General features: G+C 39.4%; 1 protein-coding gene and 1 non-coding gene across 4 annotated transcripts in view; both read left to right on the forward strand.

Annotated features, from left to right (window-relative positions):
- The window catches only part of MYRIP (myosin VIIA and Rab interacting protein), a 412,659-nt gene that overhangs the window by 158,885 nt on the left and 234,598 nt on the right, over positions 1 to 19,176 (forward strand). The window lies entirely within an intron of this gene.
- Positions 4,555 to 4,696, forward strand: LOC114676670 (U4 spliceosomal RNA). The gene has a single exon (XR_003727704.2). It is a non-coding gene; the product is annotated as a U4 spliceosomal RNA (small nuclear RNA).

Here is a 19,176-nt window from a genome sequence, read left to right on the forward strand (position 1 = left end):
AATTTTGGGGACTGACTAGGCTTGATCATAATCCATGAGGCAGGTCATCAGGAAGGGCAGGCTGGAACCCTCAGGCATGAACTTCCACTGACTTAATCAGGCTTTTTCGGATTATCTAGGATAAGTCCTCTTACTTAAAATCAACTGATTATGGGTTTTAATCACACCCACAAAATACCTTCGCAGCTACACCTAGATTAACGAATAACTGGGGACTGTAGCCTAGCCAAGTTCACACATAAAATTGACAATCACAAAATTTAAATGAAAAATATTTCAAATTTAGCAAAATAATATAGATTTCTACATAATTGTATATGTTTCATATCAGTTGAAACTAGTTGTTCCTTTTGTGGTTGCAATGAAATATACATTACGAAAGTGAATGTTCAAGTCCCTATAATCTTGGACCAGGAAAAGGCCATTAGCAAGATGATGTGGGTGGTTACCCCTGAGCTTCTGTCCCTGTAGCTAGGGCAAACAGGTGGCTACTCCAAGATCTCAAGGTAAGTACACCCCAGCCTATTCTGTCTTCTTTCTTGCTTCTCAGAACTAGGCTTTCTGAAGGACTCTGTCCAATAAGTGGAGAGGGATTTCCTTGGCTGTTTAGAGTGTATCTATTGCCAAATAATTATCAAAAACAGCCAGGCTTAAACCCTGAAGCTTAGGAAGCCAAGGGAGGGCACCCTGAGTTTTACCAAGAATACTGAAGATATTAAAGGAGAGGTTCTCCAACGGTTACCAGAAAACAGGTTATAGATAATATGCACTTTAAAACTGAATGACCACTATATTTTCTTGCTTCTGCTCCAACTTCAAGAATAGTAGCTTCTTAAAGGCACAGATTATATATCCTCAGAGCATGTCATAGTGAATAGCATAGATATCAGTTAGTGTTCCAGCAGGAAATAGTACACCCAAATTAGGATAAGGAGGGGTAAACCAAAAGTTTTGTTTAAAAAGGTGTGGGCCTTCTCTAGAGAAACTCGAAATAATAGTGTAGTACCCTATAGCCATTATTTTCCTCAGTCGGTGGGGTTAGGAAAGGGAGAGATTACTGAAAGCATAAAGAGAACACGTAGAACTGAGAGTTGCCCTCATAGGTGCTGTGACCTTTGCTGAAGCGGTGTAATTAGTCCTCTGGGGAGGGAACCAAGGGAGAAGAAATACGGTACCCTGATTCTGAAAATCCACGTCACTTTCTCCCTCTAATCACCTGCCAGAGTTTCCAAATGGCTGAACCCACCAAATATCAGAGGGCCAAGGGCCCACCAATGTGATCCTTCCAAATTAGCCACCTGAGGGCACAATGGAGAGTGGACCCAGAGGGGCACACAGGACATAGAAGGCCCTTCACTCACGTTATACAGCAGCTCCAAGCATGTGAGCCTGAACAAGCTATGTCATTTCTCTGAGCCTCAGTTTTCTCACCTTAAAATAATGTAATCATAGTTATCTGGCAGGGTTATTTAGGGGCAGATAGTATATGTAAATGTAAATTACTCTTTTTTTAAACTTTTATTTTAGGTTTGGCATATATGTGAAGGTTTGTCATGGGAGTTTGTTGCAGAGATTATTTCGTCATGCAGGTATTAAGCCCAGTAGCCAATAGTTATCTTTCTGCTCCTGTCCCTCCTCTCATCCTCTCTGCTCAAGTAGACCCCAGTGTCTGTTGTTCCCTTCTTTGTGTTCATAAGTTTTTATCACTTAGCGCCCATTTGTAAGTCAGAACATGCAGTATTTGGTTTTCTGTTCTTGGATTAGTTTGCTAAAGATAATGGCCTCCAGCTCCATCCATGCAAAAGACAGGATTTTATTCATCTTTAGGGCTGCATAGTATTTCGTGGTACATATGTACCATATTTTCTTTATCCAGTCTATCTTTGATAGGCATTTAGGTTGATTGAAGTCTTTACTATTGTGAATAATGCTGCAATAAACATTTGCATGCATGTCTGTATGGTAGAATGATTTATATTCCTCTGAGTGTATACCCAGTAATGAGATTGCTGGGTTGAACGGTAGTTCTGCTTTTAGCTCTTTGAGGTATTAACATACTGCTTTCCACAATGATTGAACTAATTTACACTCTCACTAACAGTGTATAAGTGTTCCAATTTCCCTGCAACCTTGCCAGCATCTGTTATTTTTTGACTTTTTATAATAGCCAGTCTGATTGGCATGAGAGCGTATCTCATTGTGGTTTTTATTTGCATTTCTCTAATGATCAGTGATAGTGAACTTTTTATCATATGCTTGTTGGCTACATGTATGTCTTCTTTTGAAAAGTGCCTTTTCATGTCCTCTACCCACTTTTTAATGGGGCTATTTGTTTTTCTCTTATAAATTTGTTTAAGTTTTTTATAGATGCTGGATATTAGATCTTTGTCAGATGCATAGTTTGTAAATTTTTTCCCATTCTGTAGATTGTCTGTTTACTCTGCTGATAGTTGCTTTTGCTGTGCAGAAGTTCTTAAGTTTAACTAGATCACACTTGATTTTTGCTTCTGTTGCAATTTCTTTTGGTGTCTTTGCTGTGAAATCTTTGCCTATTCCTATGTCCAGGATGGTATTGCCTAGGTTGTCTTCTTCCAGGGTTTTTATAGTTTTGGTTTTCACATTTAACTTTTTTTTTTAGATACAGTGGCATGATATCGGCTCACTGCAACTTCCACCTCCTGGGCATGCCTCAGCCTACCAAGTGGTTGGGATTACAGGCACATGCCACCACACCAGACTTTTCTTTTTTTTTTTTTTTTTTTTTGGTAAAGATGGGGGTTTGCTGTGTTGGCCAGGCTGGTCTCAAACTCCTGACCTCAAGTGATCCACCTGCCTTGGCCTCCTGAAGTGCTGGGAATACAGGTATGAGCTACCACACCTGGCCACATTTAAGTCTTTCATCCATCTTAAGTTGATTTTTGTGTATGGCATAAGGAGGGGGTCCAGCTTCAATCTTCTGCATGTGGCTAGCCAGTTATCCCAGCACCATTTATTGAATAGAGAGTCTTTTCCCCATTGCTTATTTTTGTCAGCTTTCTTGAAGATCAGATGGTCGTAGGTGTACAGTCTTCTTTCTGGGCTCTCTATTCTGTTTCATTGTTCTATGTACCTGTTTTTATACCAGTATCATGCTGTTTTGGTTACTGAAGCCTTGTAGTATAGTTTGAAGTCAAGTAACATGATACCTCCAGCTTTGTTCATTTTGCTTAGGATTACCCTGGCTATTCAGGCTCTTTTTTTGGTTCCATATGAATTTTAAAATAGTTGTTTTCCAGTTCTGTGAAGAATGTCATTGGTAGTTTGATAGAAATAGCATTGAATCTGTAAATTGCTTTGGGCAGTATGACCATATTAATTATATTGATTTTTCCTATCCATGAGCATGGAATGTTTTTTCATTTGTTTGCATCTTCTCCGATTTCTTTGAGCAGTGTTTTGTAATTCTCATTGTAGAGATCTTTCACCTCCCTGGTTAGCTGTGTTCCTAGGTATTTTATTCTTTGTGTGGCAATTGTGAATGGACTTGCCTTTTTGATTTGGCTCTCAGTTTGGCTATTGTTGGTGTATGGGAATGCTAGTGATTTTTGTACATTGATTTTGTATCCTGAAACTTTGCTGAAGTTGTTTATTGGCTGGAGGAGTTCTGGGGCCGAGACTGGGGTTTTCTAGATATAGAATCATGTTGTTTGCAAACAGGTAGTTTGACCTCCTCTTTTCCTATTTTGATCCCCTTTATTTATTTCTATTGCTTGATTGCCCTGACTAGGACTTCTAATACTGTGTTGAGTATGAGTGGTGAGAGAAGGCATCCTTGTCATGTGCTGGTTTTCAAGGAAAATGTTTCCAGCTTTTGTCCATTCAGTATAATGTTGGCTGTGGGTTTGTCATAGATGGTTCTTATTATTTTCGGGTATGTTCCTTCAATAAGTAGTTTATTGAGAGTTTTTAACATGAAAGGATATTGAATTTTAGTGAAAGCCTTTTCTATATCTATTGAGATAATCATGTGGTTTTTGTCTTTAGTTCTGTTTATGTGATGAATCACATTTATTGATTTGCATATGTTGAATCAACCTTGTATCTTGGGGATGAAGCCTACTTGATCATGGTGGCTTAGCTTTTTTGTTGTGCTGCTGGATTCTATTTGCAAGTATTTTGTTGAGGATTTTTGCATCAACATTCAACAAAGATATTGGCATGAAGGTTTCCTTTTTTGTTGTGTCTCTCTCAGGTCTTGGTATCAAGATGACGCTGGCCTAATAGAATGAGTTTGGGAAGAGTCCCTCCTCAATTTTTTGGAATGGTTTCTGTAGGAATGGTACCAACTCTTCTTTGTACATCTGGTAGAATTTGGCTGTGAATCTTTCAGGTCCCAGGCTTTTTTTGGTTGTTAGGCTGTTTATTACTGACCCAATTTTGGAGCTTGTTGTTAGTCTGTTCAGGGAATCAGTTTCTTACTGGTTTAGTCTTGGTGGAGTGTATGTGTCCAGTAATTCATCTGTCTCTTCTAGGTTTTCTGGTTTCTGTGTGTTCATTACTCTTAACAATAGATGGAGCTTCACACAGTGGCAATTGTTGTAGCCAGTGAGGTTTATCTGAAGCACAATTATTGCTAATTGAAAACTTTTCCCAGTACCCTGCTGTGATGACTTGAAATAGAGTTGGCATTGGCAGTTTTTGACAGTCCCTGCAGAGACTAAATAAAAAAAAAAAAAAAACAATAGATAGCATTCAATATAATAACTGCTACTGTTATTATAGTTGTCGCCACTGTTGTTACCTCAACTAATTCATAAAATAGATAAGAATTTCATTTCACAACAGGGAAAGAGGTAAGAGATTGAGGAAGCATTTTGTACTGTGTTAGAATAACTGTAGCATCTTACGTGTGTGTGTGTGTGTGTGTGTGTGTGTGTATGTGTTAACCTAAACTCTGATCATAAGACAAAGTGCCCCATCTCCTTTCAGTGCTCCTACTGATCATACATTTCTACTTTTCCCTACTTATTTGCCAGAGATAAAAAGAAAATTAGTAAACTACCCCAGTTCGAATTCCATTTCCCTCCAGCCTACCTCATGATGGAGAATTTAATGACAGAAAGTGGCTGAAAGATTTGGGATTAGTGGGGAGAAATTGTGACTAATGCACATTGTTTAACTTTGTAATTACTACAATGTGATTTCATAAAAACTGTATTAGGCAGATAATAACATTGTGAGTTGTAATTGTGTCTACATATGTAATTTCTTTTCTCTATAGTATTTAGGATTATAGGGAGGATTTTTAGATATGTAGGGAAAAAAGTAATTTTTTGCTTAGCACTCATATGTTCTTAGTTGAAACAGACACTTGTAATAACAACAACAGCAACAACAACAAAAAAGCAGATTAACAAGGGAAAAACAGAAATTTGTTAACATGCATATTTCATACATACATGGGAGATACCTAGAGAAGGAGTAATTATCAAAGAGGTGACTCTGAATTACACTTTATATAACATCTTCAAAAAGAACAGTAAATTTTTAGAGAAGTGACAGAACAAAGGAAATGGACTTTGAGTCTCCAGGGGCCGCAACTTGTGGGAAGGCAAATAAAGGCTAGTTAGTTAAAGTTTGTTAATGTAGATTCCTCTGGTGCCATCTCCAGGTCCATAAGGGTCTAAAGTTTTCATTGGTTAGCTTTTGTTCTTCCTGGTAGAAAGGGGAGATGGGATATATTATGTTTTTGTAAATTTATGTCCTGATTTTAGGCAAATAGAAGGAGGGCAGAGAGCTCTCAGGTATCTACTTCTTTCTTGCCTTCAGCTCAACAATCCTCCTGTCAAAAGGTGTATTGGGGGTGGCATATTATGGCCTCTCACAGTTACAATAGTATAGATAATAGCATATATATTGATAGTCTAGATTATTATGCTTTACTTAAAAATACAGTTTAGATCATAAATCAAATAGAAAACCAGATGGAAGCATTTTAAAAATTCATCTTGGAGAAGGTTCAAAAGGTATCTGTTGTCATTGCACAAAAAAAACCTGTACCTTCAAGGTCCCGGGAACACCAGCGATAGCAGACTGATTTGGCATCAGCTGACCATGTGCTAACTGGGAACAGGACTTCTTAGAGATCACCAAGAAATCACCTCATTCTTTAGCCTTGGTCATATAATTAAATTTGAGTCTAATGCTCTAATCTTTAGATTATTTTGAATTAAATTCTTATTTATACCTTATGACAAGCACTCTGTTCTGTCTTCGTGGATGAGACTCCTAGCTGTGAATAAAGCCAGGTTGGAGGTTTTGCTACAGTTTATCATATTATACCTATGAATGATTCATGTGCCATCTGTTGACCATAAATCCAGTTAAGGAATTCTAATAAATGTACGTTTTCTACTTCCTAGAGTAAAGCAGAATTAGCATTTACAACCTTCCTTAACAATAAAATGCCAGTAAAAATATAATTGACACTTATGGTTCTTTGCTATTCCTAAGCATTAATCACCTTAAAACGCAGTATCAGGTATCTGTATTTCCATGACTATTAGCTACAAAATGTTGGCAACATGTTAAACTTCAATTACTTTTTATAATATCTTATATTCACATGAGCAAGATTTAATGACTCACAAAGACAATTTGGAATAAATACAGATATTCACCCTGGAATTTTCTCTTTCAATGGGAATAATTATTAACAACACTGGTTTCTTCTCTGAGGTAGTAATTTTTGGTAGTCTAGTTCTTATTCAGAGTGCACTGACAATGTGATTATTATTAGTACCTCTGTCATTCCCAGCATGCAATTATTTGCATATTAATTTAACTTTGTTATTGGGTGAAAATAGCACCATATCAGCAGAGGGATATGATTTTAAAGTATCAGTGACATGAAATAATTTTAATGTGGAACTAAACTTTGTTATGATTCTAAATTTACTTTTAAAAATAACAAATATTCCTTTTTATGACTACAGATTATGCTGCACAAAATAAGGAAATACATTTAGTCTAAAAAGTATCAAGCCCCAATCCTATTTCTGTTATTTTGACATTTTTTATTTGAATATTCACTCTCAGTATTTTTTGACATAGGGACGTGTTCTGACTATGCTTCGACAGATTAAAATGGTAACACATGAGAAGCTCACACAGATGGACTGGGAAATAGAAACAGGTGTTGCACTCACCTGCCATTGTTTTCTTTTTCCCCCTTTCAGTTTTCTTCTTTTAAAATAAGAGAATGGGTCCTTCTTTCCATAGTGGCAGTGAAGTTAGAGTACATTGACAGGCTTCTTCTTTGGACCAAAAAATAGTCCATGCCCTGCAAATCTTGATTTTATCTCTTGGTGCAACTGATGAGTAATGTGACTCTTTATCATACTGTCTTTGTGTTTTTGAAGTAGAAATAATAAAATGCATGTGTAGTAAGACTAATTTTGTAAATAAATAGAGAATGTACATATGTGTGTTCATATTGATTTTTAAAAGATCTGGAGGGAATATTCATAAATATTAAAAATAATTATTCTGTGTGTTTTTGTTTTCTCTTTTGCACTTTATATTCTAAATTTCCTTTAATCATAAAAGGTTTATTTTTTTAAAAAAAGGGTGATAATAAGTAAGCAAAACTGCCCACTTCCTTCCTCACATTATCCACTAAGTAATGCCTCCAAAGAAAACACTATAGAAGTGAGAGAGGAAGTGTGCATTAAGGGGGAGTCCATGCCAAGGACTAGGAGGGAAGGGGCAAGTCTTCAGGCCAGGATCAGGCTTAGTCAGCACACTGAGAGCAGATCTCTTGGGAGAAAATGGGACCCTGAATCAGCTTCCAGAAACTGACAGGGAATTCACATGGCCCCCAGTTGACTATGGGATTGTTATTGCCTTTGGACAAGGATGCTCTTGTTGATATGACCAGTGTATTCTCTGATGCATTCCCAACCTGATGTTTGTTTAGTGCCTGAAGAGCCAGGCAAAACTCACTCCGACTGCCTTTGGCATCCACCTCCACAGGAGGGATGTATTGTCCCTATTAAAAGTGCTTGGCATGGTAACTTTGGGTTAAACACAATTGGGTGGAAGCTAGTCTTGTGAAATAGAGATCTGCATAAAACTTGAGAGGGTAGAACAAACAAGGAGCAAATATAGAGAGTCAAATCCATAAAACTTGAGGCTATTTAATTTCTAGATCAACATTTATTCTTCTACCCTATGTACCTTCTGACCTCCTCCTTTGTAATTTCTTCAGACCCAACCTTCCAGACCCCTCATATAAAAATATTTCTCTCCTTTTCCTGAGATGATCAGTGCTGGTCACCACCTTTCTATATAAGGGTCAGCTTTCCCCTCCTTTGGGTTTGTACAAGAAATTGTTCATTTATCAATGTCTGTGGAGCCCCTGTTATATATGTCTGAGGTCCTGGTTAGGGTAAATGTCATCACATATCCACACAAATAATGCCCGTTTATTAACAAAAAAAGACTTTCCAACCCTCATCTCAACAGGACCCCTGATATACAAATTCACTGTGTAGTTAGAACTGCAAACTTTAGCCCTTCTAATGTGGTTCTAGACCCAGACGTGGTATCATGTTGCTACTGATGAGGGTTAGTCTTAACTGATGCCCTTGAATTGAGACTGGGGTGACATACAATGCATTCATAGAAATTAGCAAGGGCTATCCTAGTCCTCAAGAGAAATTTAGATAAGCTGTATTTTGTGCATTGATATATATCAGACTCCTGTGACACTGGAAGTTTTATTTTGCCTGGATAAAGTTACTGAACAAGTAGCATCTCAGTTTGAGACACTAAGATGCCAGTGGGTGATGAGCACTGTGGACATGAACCATCTGCACTGTGGAGTGTGACTGGTGTCTTCCACAGCAGTCTTTTTTGTCTGCCTGTTATTAGGTGACCTTGAGGCTGTGCAAAGTGAGTTATACAGCCTCTCCCTGATTAAATGCATCCTGTCTCTCTCACATTGTAAAAATAATTGTGGACTTTATGTTCCACCTAGGATTATAATTCCTCAATGCCATATGTTTGAGTTGACATAAACAGTCTTCCCAGAAATTTGGCACAAGCTTGACCATGTGCTGATTGGGAACAAGACTTCTTAGAGATCACCAAGAAATCAATTCATTCTTCAGTCTTGGTCACATAACTAAAATTGAGTTTAGTGCCCTAGTCTTTAGATGGGTACCTCCGTGATCTTGTTAAAGACATTTGTTTGCAAGGAAAATGCTACACAGTTTATCTATGTGTTTTACTGGACTTTGTATTTTTTTAAAAAATGTCACCAGAATATATCACTTAGATCTCCAGTCTCCTTTATGTTTTAAGTTGTAGCATTTTTTCACTTTCAACATGATATTTGAGGCAAGATTTTCTTATTACCTCCACTTTTGAAAAATGGTATAAAGTAAGAGGAAATTGCATAGGAGGTGGAGAAGCCCATCTGTAGAAACGCTGATAGCTTCATTGTACATTAGTGTTGACTCTTGAATGAAAAGGAAAAACTCAGTAGCTCTGGAATGCCTAAGTCCTAAAGTTTTTCACACAGTAGAGCTCTGTGAAGCACCAACCCAGTTTTGTTTGTTTGTTTTTTGTTTTGTTTGTTTTTTGAGATGGAGTCTTGCTGTTGCTAAGGCTGGCTTTCAACTCACGGACTCCAGCAATCATCCTGCCTCAGCCTCCTGAATAGCTGGCCACTATAACATACGTGCCACTATGCTTAGCTTTCAAACTATATTTTTAATGAGTTTGTCCCTCTTAGGACATTCATTGTTTGGTAATTAAAACTAAGCAGCTGGCCAGGCACGGTGGCTCACGCCTATAATCCCAGCACTTTGGGAGGCCGAGGCAGGCAGATCACGTGAGGTCGGGAGTTTGAGACCAGCCTGACCAACATGGAGAAACCCCATCTGTACTAAAAATACAAAATTAGCTGGGCATGGTGGTGCATACCTTTAATCCCAGCTACTTGGGAGAGTGAGACAGGAGAATCACTTGAACCTGGAAGCAGAGGTTGCAGTGAGCCAAGATGGCGCCATTGTACTCCAGCCTGGGCAACAAGAGTGAAACTACATCTAAAAAAAAAACTAAGCAGCTGACTTGGCAGATGTGGTCAAAGGAACCATCTTTTGTCATGCATTCACTGGGAGATGCAGGTAACATTTGATTTCATGGCATTTAATAGGTGATTTTAAAATGGCAATTGATTATATTTTCAAATAAACGCAGTCATCACATAAATACTTTGTCACCTTTACACAGCACCAACATGATGTTTTTGTAATGAAAACTAAAGCCAGTACGGAAAAGACTTGTACAAGATCTGTTTAAATCATTCAGTGAATGCTAGTCCCTATGGTTGATACTGAGGAAGAAAAGGTGAGCACAGGAGCTCACATGCCAATGGGGAGGCAGAAATTAGTCAAAGAATCACAGAAATCAGTGTAAAATTAACAGCTGTAACACAGGTTATGAAGGCAAAAGATCATAATGCTGCCTAGGCTGGGTTCTCCAAAAGCAAAACCTGAGACAGGGGTTCGGGTACATATGACTTATTGTAAGAATGCTCTCAGGGGAAGGGGAGTGTCCGAATCTGAGGCAGGGGAAGGGTGTGGTCTCAGATGAACGGAGCTTCAGCTTGACCCCATGGGAGCTCTGGAAAATGAATTGCACCACAGAGTTGTCCCACCTTAAGGCAAGTGGCTGGCCTTTCATAGCTGTTCCCCCATGCAAATCAGGCGTTAACCAGAGTTAACCCAGGATGGGCATGGCCCTTGGATAGAGGAACTCCCATAAGGCCAAAGGCAGTTTTCCAGACAAGGGGGACAGCAACAGAGAAAATGAGTGCAAGTTTAAGGAGCTCTGAGTGTGGCACCATCAGCATCCACTACAGATGCTAAGAGAACATATAATACAATGTTCTGCTTTCTTCAGAATCCTCCAGTGGTCTCCTGTATCACTGAGTCAGACCCAAATGCCTGAAAATGTCTGCAAAGATCAGGGGGATCTGGTGCCTGCTCTGACCTCATATCATAGATGCCTTTGAATCAAAATGCTCATTGCTCTGTATGATACTCACTGTTGCTTTAGTTACCTTGTCCTGGCTGGATTTTCAGTCACCTTTTCTATTTAAACAGCAATGCATATTTTGGACATATTTCACATTTGATCAGTGTATGTTGAGGTGCCTACTTTCATTTTCTTACATTTTTATTCAAAATATCTGTAAGTGTCTAGAGTAGTCAAAAATCATAAAGACAGAAAGTAGGATGGTAGTTGCCAGAGGCTGGGAGGAAGCAGGAATTGGGGAGTTATTATTTAATGGGTATAGAGCTTAGTTTTACAAGACGAAAGAATTATGGAGATGGAGATGGTGGTGATGGTTGCATAACAATATGAATGTCCTTCATGCCACAGAACTATACATTTAAAAAGAGTTAAGGTGGTAAATTTTATGTTGTATATATTTTACCACAATTAAAATAACATAAGTGTCATGGAATTTTGTATTAGGTTAAAGTTTGATATATGGCATATGACTTTTCTGGCTCCAGAGAAACCTCTTGCCTTTACCAAACATAATCAGAATCAGTGTCTGCATTTGAAATTGGCCCAGAGTTGAAAATAAAAGACAGAGATTCTTTGAGGCCAATTTGGTTTTTTAATTTTACACAAAAAAATTGCCAGATACAGGGGACTTCCTTATCTGGGTTGTATTCTTCACTGTTACGTCTGCCTTTCTTTCTGCATTTAGGTCTGTCTGTTAGATCTCTGCTGTCTGGGCTCTTTTTACAATTTTTTTAAAATACTAGTACTTCTTTTGTTATTTGATATCTATTAATCGTATTCCTCCTTGCATTCTTCACTTTTGTGAGTTCTATTTTAGCATTTTGGTTTCCATTACTTAGCAAATATGGGGAGGTCATCAAAATCTGGCTCTGTCAAAATAATAGCTGCCTTCTGCATTGCCTGGTACTGTGGAAGACCATTACTTCCTTTTCATGTTGTTGGGGTCTTGCTGCAGAGACTCTCAGCTGTGATTCTTCCTTTGAGATGTTTTGAGTCATTTTCATTGTTAGCCTGGCTGCTGGATTGGAAACACTGCCAAGTTCCTGAAGAGACAATTTTATCTGACAAATTTCTTTCAATTGCAGGAACGTATGTTACATATAAGACATACAGCTAAGAGCCAATTTAACATTGGAGGTTAGCACATATCAGCAGATGTTTATGGAGGACCTACTACTATATGTCAGTATTCGGGGAGGACTCAGGCACAAAGGAGGAACTCAGGAGATATCAATAGGCTAAATAAAAGTGAACCGATTAGATTAGAGAACACACACACACACACAGTTTTAAAGAACTCAAAGTCCTAAAAGAGGAAGTGAACCTACAAACACATGACTATAGTAAACTATAATATGCCTCAATTTCCTCAACGATAAATTAAGGACAAACCTATCTTATTAGATTTCCAAGATCATTCAATGAAACAATACATCTAAAGTGCTTAACAGAATGGCAGACAGAGCAAAGTTAGAGTGCTACTTAGTATCAAGATACACCAAACAGGAAGAAAGTAATCGGCTCTGTAGAGAGTAGTAGTTAGGTAAGTTTATCCAAGTCAACTGAATATAATTGGTGACAAAGTTGAACAGGGTTTTGTGGATGTAGCCATCCTTTCACAGCTGTGTCAGCAGAAGCCTCTGTATGTATTGGCAGCACCATATACATGTATGTACGATGAGAAATTGGACCCCTATTTATAGGCTTGATCTTCTGATGTTGCTTGACATTTCCGTTAATGGAAAATGTCAGTTTTCCAGTTTTCTTGCCAAAGGAAATTACCAAACGGACTACTTACAAGCTACTGTTAAACATTATTTATAAATGCTCGATGACCTTGATTGTGTTAAATAACCAATAATTGCTAATCATTATGTTTCAGAAGCCTGAGGCCTGCCAAGCCTCTTGGGAACTACACAAAATATTTTCATAACAAATCTAGTAATTTCAACATCATAAAATATCTAGTAGGAAAAGCTAACCAGTAAATATTGTTATTCCTTAAAAACGTTTTCTAGGGGAAGAGATGCCTTTTAAAAATCTATCTCTGGTCAATTTGTTGTTGTTACTGCTTAAATCATGGTCCTAATTACCATGCCTCATTGCCCCTGAAAACAGAATTTTGAAAACACTTTCTGATTTCTAAGGCAAGACTATATCGTGGTACATTGTCAAAAAATTTCTCCAGGATTATTTACCCAGCAATGTCAAACTCGTAGATAAGAGGATATGTCAACTGCATTTTCCATAAATTTCAGTTGTGTAGAATATTACTTTTGACCTATCATAGAACGAAAAGAATTTATCGTGATAGAGGTGGGTATTAAGTGTTTAACCAAAGATTACAAATATTTAAAATCTAAAGCAATCATAGAAACTTCTTCAGAAATCTTTTTGAAATTTACTTTTGATGAGGCTTAATCCATAACCAAATACTATGGCCAAATATAAACTTGAAATACAGGTTTCTGATATTTGAAAAGGTGGGCCTGGATTACATTTCAGCCTTTCTGTGGCCCAGTTCCTTTATCCCTGCCAGTGCCTGTGCAGTTTATGGAACACTGAGTAAAACCATCAAGTCAGGAAAATGGGAAATACCACTGCATAGAGGAAAGCAAATCTAAAACAACACAAAAGGTAATAGTTGTTTACTTGGTCAAGCTGTCTTCTTTGCATATCATGTATATATTCATAATATTTGCTATATAACATAATTTTTAACCCTAAAATTTGAATGATATGAGTTACTGGTTAGAAGTACTCTCCATAACAAATTAGGTTTTGATTTTTATGCTTGACAATTTTGACCCTGATAGTATTGGTTACTAAATCCTCTCATGGCACACTACATCACCATGATGCTTCATCTATTCTATTTACTTATTTATTCGACGAATAGCCTGCCACTGGATCCCAGGGGAGGGCTGGGGGTGCAGCGGTAAGCCACATAGACGAAGCCTCTGCCCTTTGACATTCCAGTGGAGGAGACAATTGACAAATGAACAAATGAAGAGATATACAAAGTCACTCATTATAGATTACAAGGACCAGGACGGAATAAACAGAGCTCTAAGAAAAATAATAGTAGGAACACATTCTTTATAAAATACTTGAGAACATTCACCTTCATGTTACTTGATTCCTCAATATAAACACCCACATGATAAATTTAATCTAAAATTAGATGTCAGGAAATAATACCCCCTGTTATTATTAACTAGTGAGTTTCCTTCTTCTTTTGGAAACTGCAAATTGAATAATTTACCATATTTTCCTTTTTTGCTCTGACTGCCGGAAATCTTGGAAAAAACTTTGGTGCCCAGTGAAAGCATTAAATTATCTCTTCTCTTAGTATATTGGTGCAGCAGATGACTGACACATCAGCCTGGCCTCTGCTTCCCAATCTCAGGGCTGGGTTTATAAAATAGTGAGTGGTCATGGGGCAGGGCAGGCCAACTTAGACAGACTAGGGAAAAGACTTTTCAGTCCAGGACAGAGAGGTTGTAAGGAAAGTTTTTAAACAGAAGTTTCTCAGTGTGATGTGCAATATTACTCACGCCTTTATGTATGCACAAATTGATATTACTGTTACTTGCTAGTGTTAGGTGAGAATTGGGCTTGAATTTTGGTGGATATCCAAGCATTAAGAGCAACCTGAAACTCGTCATAGAGTCAGAGCACATGTCCCCAAAGGGCCAGCCTCATTCTGGTTACACTTGGTTCCTGCTACTTTGATCTCTTTTCCTCATTTCTTCTTTTCCTAGTTTATTGATTTTGTTGTATTTTTACATTTATATATGAGAACATTATCAAACATTTCTGTCTCTCTCCCCCTCCCCCTCCCTCTCCCTCTACCTCCCCCACTCCCTCTCTGTCTCTTTCTCTCCCTGTCTCTTTCTCTCCCTCTCTCTCTCTCTTCCTCTCTCTGTCTCTTTCTCTCAACTTCCCTAAGAGCATAAAGTGTGAAAGGCAAACAGACCTAGGTTTAAAGTCTTGCTCTGAAACCTACTAGCAGTATCATTGGAAGGATATTCCACAGTGGATGCTGCTGCGGTACCATGCCCATTTCCCTTTGCCAGTCCAGTGCACCCATATCCCATGGCTCTGAGTGTTGATCCCTGATGGCTGAGCTGCTCCTGTCTCTGGAGAACTTTCCTTGATAGAGAATATAACCCCCATGGGTAGGGGGTGGAGTGGATTCTTGCAGACATGACTTGCTAATGTAGGGGCACAAAGGCATATCTTCTTTTCTTAAGGTGGGACCAACTCTGCAGTACAAAGCATATTCCAGAGCTCCCATGGGGTCAGACCAAAGCAGACTCCAGCTGAGGCCATATCTCTGCTTGTCCCCTTCTCTTCTTGTATCCTGCTTCCTTTGTTCCCCTTCTTTTGAGGCTACCCTTACAATAAATCATGTGAACAAAATTCCCTGTTTCATGTTCTGCTCTTTTTTGTTATTAGTATTACTACTTTTATTTTACTTTAAGTTCTGGGATACCAGTGCAGAATGTGTAGATTTGTTACATAGGTATATGTGTGCCATGGTGGTTTGCTGCACCTATCAACCCGTCATCTAGGTTTTAAGCCCTACATGCATTAGTTATTTGTTCTAATGCTCTCCCTCCCTTTGCCCTCTACCCCATGACTGGCCCCAGTGTATGTTGTTTCTCCCCTTGTGTCCACGTGTTCTCATTATTCAGCTCCCACTTATGAGGGACAACATGTGGTGTTTGGTTTTCGTTTCCTGTGTTAGTTTGTTGAGGATGATAGTTTTCAGCTTCATCCATGTCCCTGCAAAGGATGTGATCTCATTCCTTTTTATGGCTGTATAGTATTCCATGGTTTATATATAACACATTTTCTTTATCCAGTCTATCATTGATGGGCATTTGGGTTGACTCCATGTCTTCGCTATAGTAAATAGTGCTACAAAAAGCATGTTTGCCTGTGTCTTTATAGTAGAATGATCTGTATTCCCTTGGGTACATACCCAGTAATGAGATTGCTGAATTAAATGGTATGTCTGGTTCTAGATCCTTGAGGAATTGCCACACTGTCTTCAACAATGGTTGAACTAATTTACATTCCCACCAACAGTGTAAAAGCATTCCTATTTCTCCACAGCCTCACCAGCATCTATTGTTTCTTGACTTTTTAATAATTGCCATTCTGACCAGCATGGTTTTGATTTGCATTTCTCTAATGATCGGTGATGTTGGACTTTATTTCTCCGTTGCTTATGAAGCTTGGTTTTGCTGGATATGAAATTATGGGTTGAAAATATTTTTTTCTTTAAGAATGTTGAATATTGGCCCCCACTCCCTTCTGGCTTATAGTGTTTCTGTTGAGAGGTCTGCTGATAGTCTGATGGGCTTCCCTTTGTAGGTGACCTGGTCTTTCTCTCTGGCTACCCTTACCATTTTTTTCCTTCATTTTGACCTTGGAGAATCTGATGATTATTTGGGGTTGGTCTTCTCATGGAATATCTTAGTGGTGTTCTCTGTATTTCCTGAATTTGAATGTTGCCCTGTCTTGCTAGGTTGGGGACATTCTCCAGGATAATACCCTGAAGTGTGTTTTCCAGCTTGGTTCCATTCTCCCTGGCTCTTTCAGGTACTCCAGTCAATCATAGGTTTGGTCTTTTTGCATAGTCCCATATTTCTCGGAGGTTTTGTTCATTCCTTTTCATTTCTTTTTTCTCTAATCTTGTCTGCATGCCTTATTTCAGCAAGATGGTCTTCAAACACTCATATCCTTTCTTCTGCTTGGTTGATTTGGCTATTGATACTTGTGTATGCTTCAAGAAGTTCTTGTGCTGTGTTTTTCAGCTCTATCAGGTCATTTATGTTCCTGTCTAAACTGGTTATTTAGCAGCTCTTGTAACCTTTTATCAAGGGTTTTAGCTTCTTTGCATTGGGTTAGAACATGCTCGGTTAGCTCAGCGGAGTTTGTTATTACCCCTCTTCTGAAGCCTATTTCTGTCCATTTGTCCATTTCATCTTTCATCCAGTTCTGTGCCCTTGCTGGAGAGTCATTGTAATTATTTGGAGGAGAAGAGACACTCTGGCCTTTTAGATTTTCAGGATTTTTTCACTGATTCTTTCTCATCTTCATGAGTTTGTCTAATATTGATCTTTGAGGCTGCTGACCCTTGGATGGGGATTTTGTGGGGACTTTTTATTGTTGATGCTCTTATTGTTGCTTTCTGTTTGCTTTTCTTGCACTTATCAGGTCCCTCTTCTGTAGGACTGCTGTGGTTTGCTGGGGATTCACTTCAGGCCCTATTCATCTGGTTCATTCCCATGCCTGGAGATGTCACACAAGGAGGCTGGAGAACAGCAAAGATGGGTGCTTGCTCCTTCCTCTGAGATCTCTGACCTAACTGATGCCAGTAGGAACACTCTTGTATAGCATGTCTGACAACCCCTGTTGGAGGGTCTCACCTAGTTAGGTGGCAAGGGGAGCAGAACCCATTAACAAAGCACTTTGTCCCTTGGTGGAGCGGGTGTGCTTCGCTGGGGGAAACCCACGCATCTGGGCTGCCTGAATTCTTCAGAACTAGCACGAGGAAAGACTAAGTCTACTGGTCTGTGGAGACTACAGCCACCCCTCCCCCTGGGGCTCAGGCCCAGGGAGATCAGAGTTCTGTCCTTGAGTCCCTGACTGAAGTTATTGGAATTCCTGTACGGAGGCCCTGCCTTGATGGGTCAAGGTCAGGCCTGAAGAGGCCCTCTGTCCACAGTCTGCCACAGCCATTGTGTTGGACTGTGGGGGATACCTCTTGGGACCAAACCATCCAGCCTCCCCAGCTCCAGCAGGGGGAAAGCGTGGCCTGGAGCTATAGAGATGGCTGCTGCCCTTCCCTTGCCCTGGGAGCTTAGTGTGTTATGAATTTATCAGTCTCAGTGTCAGCTGTCACCCTTCTACCAAGGAGCCCAAATGGCTTAGACAGCAGGCAACTACAGCTGTGGCGCTGGTCACCTTCCCCCAGGAGCTTAGCAGCCTTAAGCAGATTCTAGCTTAGTGCCTGTTGAGAATCTGCATGGCTTCATGGTTGGGACCCTAGACCCCAGTGGCATGGACTCATGAGTGGGATCTTCCAATCCATGGGTTGCACAGTTCCATGGAAAAAGGACATTTTCCAGGCTGGGTGGTACACTCACTCACTGCCTCCCTTGGCTGGGGGGTGTGGACACCTCTGCCCCATGTAGCAACCACACCACACCACACTACTCTTCCTTCTTCTCTGTGGATCACACCAGCCACCTAGTCATTTCCACTGATGGAATCTGGATACCTCAGTTGCTGGTGCAGGATTTGCATACTGTTATGGTTCTTTTCAAGGGGAGCCTCTGATTGCCAGTGCTTCTAATCGGCCATCTTGACCCCATCCCTATCCCTGTTCTGCTCTTTGAGTCTCTGTTTTCTTATCAGAACAATAAAGATAGCTCACCACTCAGAATTATTTTGAGGCTTGAGTGAAATAATGTCTATTAGGTATCCAGAAAGGTTTAAAAATCAGACATTCAAGTTCTGATACTAATTGTTGTTATATTAGGCCACAGCCCATGACTAAAGAAGTGTTGAAAAACCGAAATCCTATTGAAAGCTTTTCACAGTGTCTTGTTATTCATTCTGATTGTTCTGGTCATCACGGCCCAATAGATGATACATTCCCTTTGCCAAGTAAACATTTTTTCAGTTTCTAAGTGCAGGGCTGCCCTCTAGTGGACTCTGAATGCACATTCATTGAGGATAATAGGTAGTTTTTGCAGCCACATGGCAAACTGTGTGAAAACATGTCCTTTGCAGGGACATGGATGAAGCTGGAAACCATCATTCTCAGCAAACTATCACAAGATCAGAAAACCAAACACCGCATGTTCTCACTCATAAGTGGGAGTTGAACAATGAAAACACATGGACACAGGGAGGGGAACATCACACACTGGGGCCTGTCAGGGAATGGGGGCCTAGGCAAGGGATAACATTAGGAGAAATACCTAATGTAGGTGACGGGTTGATGGGTGCAGCAAGCCACCAGGGCACATGGATACTATGTAACATAACTGCACATTCTGCACATGTAAC

This window comes from Macaca mulatta, chromosome 2, assembly GCF_049350105.2.
Source record: "Macaca mulatta isolate MMU2019108-1 chromosome 2, T2T-MMU8v2.0, whole genome shotgun sequence".
Taxonomy (NCBI): Eukaryota; Metazoa; Chordata; class Mammalia; order Primates; family Cercopithecidae; genus Macaca; species Macaca mulatta.